The sequence below is a fragment of the Anticarsia gemmatalis genome, chromosome 2, assembly GCF_050436995.1.
Source record: "Anticarsia gemmatalis isolate Benzon Research Colony breed Stoneville strain chromosome 2, ilAntGemm2 primary, whole genome shotgun sequence".
Taxonomy (NCBI): domain Eukaryota; kingdom Metazoa; phylum Arthropoda; class Insecta; order Lepidoptera; family Erebidae; genus Anticarsia; species Anticarsia gemmatalis.
Genome location: NC_134746.1, coordinates 5,070,800 through 5,078,603, shown reverse-complemented (window position 1 = coordinate 5,078,603; position 7,804 = coordinate 5,070,800). Strand labels below are relative to the sequence as shown.

Genomic DNA, 7,804 nt, shown 5'->3' with positions numbered 1-7,804 from the left:
CTAGAATTGTTTAATTACGCGTTTTAAAACATAATACTATTTTAATATCGTCTATCACACGTAAACATTTCCAAACAACGAAATGTACAACGGGTACGGAAAATCGGTAACGCTCGGTAACTGAATCACAATTTCGCCTCATTCGCCACCGGGGGCGTAGCTCAGATGGTAGAGCGCTCGCTTAGCATGCGAGAGGTACCGGGATCGATACCCGGCGCCTCCAAAGGCGACTATTGCTACTTTTTGTTTTTCATTTTTAAATATAAAATATCTTTATAAAAGTTTTATATATTTATTGGAAAGATATACTAAAATAAATAGTTGTAATATTTGTTTAGCGGTTTTCTTAACTGTTTAATTGCATTTTAACGGAAAATTATAACTATTGATTAAATAATTGAGGTATCCGCGTGTTATTTAAAATGTAAAACATGAAAACTGTTATGAAACGTTAATCAATGTAATATGATAAAATCTTATCAGGGACAAACACGTCAAACTTATATAGAACGAGTATCAACAATATCGGGTGCAATTGAGGTAATTGTCGACGGTTTCCCCCAGTACATTATATCAGTATAATTATCTTATTGTTTATCCTTCCTTATATTATTATTCTTAATATAAATAGCAGTTAGCACATTCGTGATAACTAAGTGCTTACTGTAGTTTTCCCTAAAGTATTGATAAAGAAGGGAAAGTTAGCAATCAGAAGCCGCAGGACCGCAAACTACGGTCGCGACCCAAGCTACAGCTAGCCTCAGATAGCCACATGTTTAGGTAAAACCACCGTTATCATTGACAATGTACTAACACTACTAACACTGTTATCGGTGTCAATCGCGGTCTCTCTGGTCGACGGTGGATCGTTCACAGGCCATCTTATCTCATGCGGTTGTTGAAACATGTGTTCCCATTGTGCTATTTATATCAATGCTCTTTTTTATTTATTATACTTAGTTACCGTTACGCTACTATTCGTCGTCTACAATCTGCTCGGCTACGCGGAAACTTGTTACACCACATTTTTTCGAGCGCCACAGATGTGGAAAAAACTAATATCTTTGTACTTCGTATGTTGTTGTTCTTACGTATTATACGTAGGAAAAACTAACAAAATCGTGTTATTTAGTTAGATGTAAACATTCAATAAAGTAATTAATTATCTACCTATCTTTTCAGAATGTGATATCAGTGTTCCTCGACATTCATTCATTGCCAATCATTGCATTACCGTACAAGGTACTCACCGGTATTACACATCTGACCTTTATGAAGGATATCACCGATAAGGTGCGCGGCATTCTCCTTTGTTACAACACTAAATCCTTAGTCAATATCTTAACTTTCCTTGAAATAACTACCTACACCGGCTACACCCAAGCCAGCGCTTTTGTCTTTATTATACTGGTTGGTAGTTGGTATTACATCTTAAATACGGTCGTATTATATATCCAGTTTTAATAGTAATGTCGTAAGCATGACAAACACAAATATATAGGAAAGAAGGCACACAATATGGACACTATATCTACCAATGACACAGGCAATTAGATGGTTCAACTTTTTACATATCTGCTACCTGCTATAGCCCGTTTGTAGCTGTACGTAAATTGTAGCTTCAGCATTGAGAAAGTCACCTCGAAGCTAAATATTCCATAAACAATTTCACAAAGTTTGATGATCGTCTTAAAAACCTAGTGAATGCTACTTACATGTTAGCATGCGGATTAGTCGTGACTATTTTAGGGAGTGTTGAAGTATCTCGAGCTCAGTATGTAGGTTACGCTTACGTTTATCCCGGAAGCTTAACATAAGTTAAACTAGGGCAAGCATTATCTTTATTTCTAACGAATCAAACGATCGCGTGATTGAATATTAAGCGGAATTCATCTCAGATGTACTAACAAGTCGGATAGCTATGATTCTACCTAATACGACTAATACGTATAAGTTCTACCTATTCACAACCGGCGAGTATTATGACGTATTTATGAATGTGAAGACGCGAAACACATGAATTGGATTCGTAGACTTGTTTTCGACTGCTTACGTACGAAAAATATGTTAGCCTGCAAGAGAAAGTTTACTAAGTAACAGTCGTTTGTAAACAGTTTGTCTAAGTACTTTATAATGTAGGTTATCTACTTAGACGGTTGTAATGTACAGAAACAAGTTCACTAATTATTTAATTGATATCATTGTCTAATCGATGCCAGAATTTGTAGTCGGAACGACACTAACGACCTTGCTTATCGTTATCGTCATTAAAACGATATTAATAACGCTTACACATTGACGCTCGTAATTGAACCGCTTTTTTTATTTTATCGTGTTGATGGACAACGAAGGACTAATCACATATCCATCATTACAATGTTCGGTCTATTAGGAAATAATATGTCTTTGAGTAATTGTAGGCACTTATGAAAAAAATACTTAACTGCTAACCTTTTGTTTCGTCTATCTCTTATGGTAACAGTGGTTAACCTGTGAAATACCTAAGCAGTGATTAAAACAAGAAACAATGCATTTTCTAATGTGTCTAGGAATTTCCGCGTTCAAAGGCTATCTAATCAATAACAAAGAAAGTAAATCAAAGATCAATAACAAGTTAATCTGTCGTTAACTAAATATAATTATAAAGTTATAAATAAACGCTATAGTTTTCCTTTAACGGAGCATGTCCTGTAATCAGTAACTATAGAGAGCGTCATAAAAGTATTAAAACAATCTAGCAGGACAAAGTGACTCTACGCATTGATTTAAAAAATATGGCTTTGCTAATGGCTTATGGTACTTAAAACAAGTAAACAAGTTTTCACCTTGTAATCCTTCAACTAAGTATCTTGCACTTAAAGAAGGTACTAACCAAGTAACTGTTAAGTTTTTGTCTTAGTATTAAAAAAGTATTGAGAGTATATTGTGTATCTGCAGCCTGCTTCCCAATCCCAAACAAAGACAAAAACGATTTACAAAACTTTCATTGTGATACAAGCTCCCCCTCACAAATCCGTGCGTTCAACTTGAGATTCCATTGACTGCTGTTATTATTATTCCTTATGTTTTTGTTACCTGCTGGAGGCCGGGGCCGCTGGCTCAGGTTTGTTGACGTTTTTTGTGTACATTCCCCTAACAGCTGATCGGGACAACAAAACCACGTGGCCTCAGCCTCGACCCTATTGGTTCGAACTACGAGGCCACCCTAACTTTAAAGTTGTCGATCCGGCACACATACAAGACTACAAGCAACACTCACGCACACAAACTTATAAAGCTAATAATATTGGTCAAGTAGATATCCCTCTCTACATCTGTTGCCATCTCACGGAAGTCACAAAAAATCGGGGGATGTTGGGTGAGAAGCTTATTTCTTGTATGTTGGTTTCGTGATCATGTTAGTAAAGGATCAAACTATTGCTTTATTCTGATTCAACGAAGTCAGTTAGAGTCGCATTTAAAAGTTGACCTCTGCGTTATCATACTCCTAACAGATTAATATATCGGTAAATACAGCCGCAGAAAATTATGAACATAATTAAGTAGAGCCATAATAATATCATGTCGTAAATATTGATTCAATCAGCCATTATGTGTGTGAGTTATGAATCATTTTTAATTATACGACACATGACACAACATATTTAAAAAATAATCACAATTAAAATTAAACAAAGCTTTTATTAGCTTATGTAAATAAATTCAGGCGTCTACAAGTAGTAACAACTAACTCGTAAGTAATCAATTATGGTGGCCCCTTGTCTTGATTTTAATTAAAACCGCGTTATTGTCGTCATCGGTGGAACAAAACATCACTTGGTATAAGATCATTATTATTTTAATCACGAGCCGGCACATCAGCGGTTAGGTGAAACAGGAAGACGTAACTAATTGTTACTATGATTAAACTATGTATATGTTGTGTTGCTATGCTCATATTTATATCAGTTTCCTTATAGCTAATGTCATTTCAATTGGTCCAATTGCATGGTCGTCAAAAGTAACCTACTACGTAATTAAATTAGAGATATAAATGAACAGAGTAGCAATAAATAGTTTGTGTTTAAGGATAAAGAATTCGATGCCTCTACGTCACAGAATTAAGCAAGATTTGTATAATTACGTGAAAGTGAAATAATGATTAGCGTCAAAATCTAAAGCAGTAACTAGGTACCTATATGTTTTTACATTGTGGACAAAAGTACAACAGAACTATGCCAATTATTATTGTGTCAATTTGCAGAACATATCAATCTCTATGCAAAATAATATATGTTGCGTTACGTGTGTATGTGTGATGATGAAGCAATCACTTTAATATCGAGGTCACATAAAATTATATTACGAGGTTTAACATTTAAGTGCTTTTATTTTATGAATTGCAATAAAATCGGACACGCATTGTAACAATCCCGACCTGCGTAATATTAACTCAAAATGGTTATTATTAACAAAGAACTTATGTGCCACCATTTTTCTTGCCTAAGGAAGGAGATGGGAGTGCAATACACGTAAGGTATTTAGTTCATTTTCCGAAATGATAAAAAAATATGCGGCTATTTCGACTACTTTGTACAAAGGTAACGAAATAAAGCATATTTTAAATTTGAATTGAATTGCTATGATATTGCGTTGTATAGTATAATGATATAGGAATAAACAATAACTAAACAAAAACATATAGGTAGGTTCCAATTCGGTACAATAAGGATATTTATTATTTTAACTACATGATGTGTGCATAACATACAATTTTATCTAAACTCTTTCCAAATCCTGCCTTTCTTCAAGATAACAAACCTTTATCTAAACTATGTTCAATGCGAGAAAATACTTAGATTTAAAAGGAGATAAGATTAGCATTATCGATTTATGAAGGAACTTCGTTGCTACTGCCACTACTGAAGACCTCGGGCGAAATGTCACAAGGACTATCAAAATAAAACTAGTATATTCCTTTAAACAACTTTGTATTGGTTATAAATTGGTGAGAATAGCATTGGAAGTTCGAAGGTAAGGTTGACTGATAAATATAATACAGAAATGACCTCTGGACTGGATATAACTGATACAAATAACAGGAATGATTTGTTACGCGTAACCGCTCGGACTCTGCCGTACTTTATGACTTGTAAACAAAGATTTTTTAATTTTATTAGCATAAACTGCGATTGCTGACATATTGACGAAATCATATCAATTCTTTTCCTAATAGAAATCATATTAATAGTGAGAAAAATACCTCGTTATAAATCTTTGTTGACATTAGAAAGAGTGCTTGAAATACGTGCTCTCACTTCATTTATTTCAACACAAAACGTGATAATTATATTTTCGGTTTGAAGCACGTGCTTTCTTTGAAATACTTTATAATTGCAAAATAATTGAAATTAATATTAGAATATAACTGATGTTTATAACGCATGCGACGATACTTGTTATCTGTTCGAATGTTGAAACAAATAATTATTATTGCTGGTAAACATTACTACGTATGTAATTATAATAACTGTTGAAATAGGTGCATCGTTGGTGTTCATGTTATTATAATAATTCAAAACATCATGAGTAACAACCAATACGGGTTATGAACCTTTAGCCGATCAATATTATTGAACACGTTCAGTCCAAACACAGATTTCGTAAACCGCAAAATTTTTCCTTCTAGTCCTATTTTATCCGTAAACATTGTTAAATATCGGTGTTTTTACCTAAACTTCGTGAAACAAATGTTTTAACTATTATTTTGTAAATATGTCACTCTTACATCAGGAAAAATAATTATTTTCGCAGGCCGATTGCGCATTTTCGCTTGCGTGCATTGATCTTCTCAGCATATTAAACAGCTTGACATTGGCAATGAACCTTCAGGCGAAGAATGTGACATGATTAATTGTTTCTCGTTCCTTTGTAATCCACCATCACAATTACTTATCGACAATAATTATTTCCTCGTTTGGTGGACTTTGATTGGTCATCAACTGCAATACGGTCGCATACAGTGTTACGTCTATAAAGATGTATGAAAGAACTGTACACAGCCGTGGGACATGGCTGGCAGTGATTAGATTAGACATGACGTTGCTATGTGACTCTAAGATAATAATATTACTAAAGGCTGTTTCTCGTAGTTTCCATAGCTAACTGTTGCTAACGCTAAACGCTCGTTAAATTAGTTCGCTTGGCAATTGTTAGAAGTCACGATTCATAATCCGATATTTTGTTTTCTACTGTTATGTAACGTTCAGTTATTCATTAATGGTACATTCCTTTCAAAATTGTATTAATCGGTAAATATATATTGAACGATTTACGCCGTTTGACTACCTTACCTAAATTAAGGAGTATTACCAGGAACTTCTTAATTAGGGTTAACCGCTGTACATCAATTATGCGATTCTGATGAACCATTAGCGCGATTTTAAGGTAGACGAGAAGGATAATTACACTTGAAAATAAAGAATAATGCCTAACTCTGGTCAAAATATTGTAGGTCATCTTAATCTTCATGTAACAAACATACCTACCTACTATTGTTGTTCAGTCGTTTATAATTTAACTTTTGTGGTTTTATGAGCAATCGCCAAGAATACGCGTCAAACGTTACAAATATTACACCGCATCACGCGACGACCGTGCCATTAACGTTTTAAAGACTACATTGATGTTAGTAAACAATTGTATGGCTATAACAGTAAATTTCTTTTCGGCGCGTCTCGGCGTGGGTTTATTTACTGAAGACAAATTTTCACGCACTTGTTAAATAGAGAGTGACCTCTATTCGTGAGATGTTTGATGAAGCGATGTTACGTAAACTTGTTTACACCGAGCATCAACATAAACAAATGTGACCATAAACTTGATAAACGCACACATCAACACTCAACAGTAGGTGTATGAAATAGTTCGCTGGGTGACGTAATGGTCGTGTGCGCGCGCCGGCCGGCCCAACACAAAACATGTCACCATAATGCCACGCTATAATTATATATTATACATATTTTATTTATATATAAAGCTGTTTGTCTATAATACCACATAGAATTCATTCTTTAGTCTCTGATTTACACATTAGGAATTGTTTTAAATTAATTCAAATAAAAACCTGTTACCTATACATCATCGCCTTAAACTTTTTGGTGTCACCACGCATTTTAATGTTTTAGAGCAAAACATCAACATTATTCATCGTCTCTGTTTTACATACAACCTAGTTTACAATTTACATATTCGTACGTGTATATTTTACGCTCTTATCCTTTTAGGGAAAGCAGATCTCCCCACGATGTCATTCAATAGGCAGACCTACCTATAGTCATGAAACATTTTTGTACCAACGAGTTTGAGTTGTAAAAGTGAACGTATTTTCATTTCATTTTGAATGATTGTTTGTGGTTACATATACACGCAGCGTGTAGTTGGTAGAGCGTTGTAGTTCCCTTTCCAGTTCAATAGATGACGCTAGTTACACTGCGCTCAACTAAACTCTTTCGTCACAGTGATTTTCTTGGGATTCCTGTAAAAATACACAAATTGGGGAGTAACTGACTCATAATTTGTCTGAATCATGTAACAAAAACCCTAATCATTTAACGTTTACGACAGTTTGTCCAGTGTGCTCACTCTTATGAGAATGTAGAGTCAGCAGTACGACATCTAAGGCATTTAATTAATGCCGGTTCAATTTTATTCAGATAGACTGTTATAATTTGAGTTCTATTTTAATAACAACTTAAGAAAAGGAATGCATGTTAGGCGTAATGTACGTTTTACTGCTGGTCGACTCAGCCGTAAGTGTTTCTTC

The 7,804-nt window shown here is 34.5% G+C and overlaps 1 non-coding gene across 1 annotated transcript; it reads left to right on the top strand.

Moving 5' to 3' along the window:
• The first annotated feature begins 150 nt into the window (after positions 1–150).
• TRNAA-AGC (transfer RNA alanine (anticodon AGC)) lies at positions 151–223 on the top strand. The gene has a single exon. It is a non-coding gene; the product is annotated as a tRNA-Ala (tRNA).
• Positions 224–7,804: the final 7,581 nt, after the last annotated feature.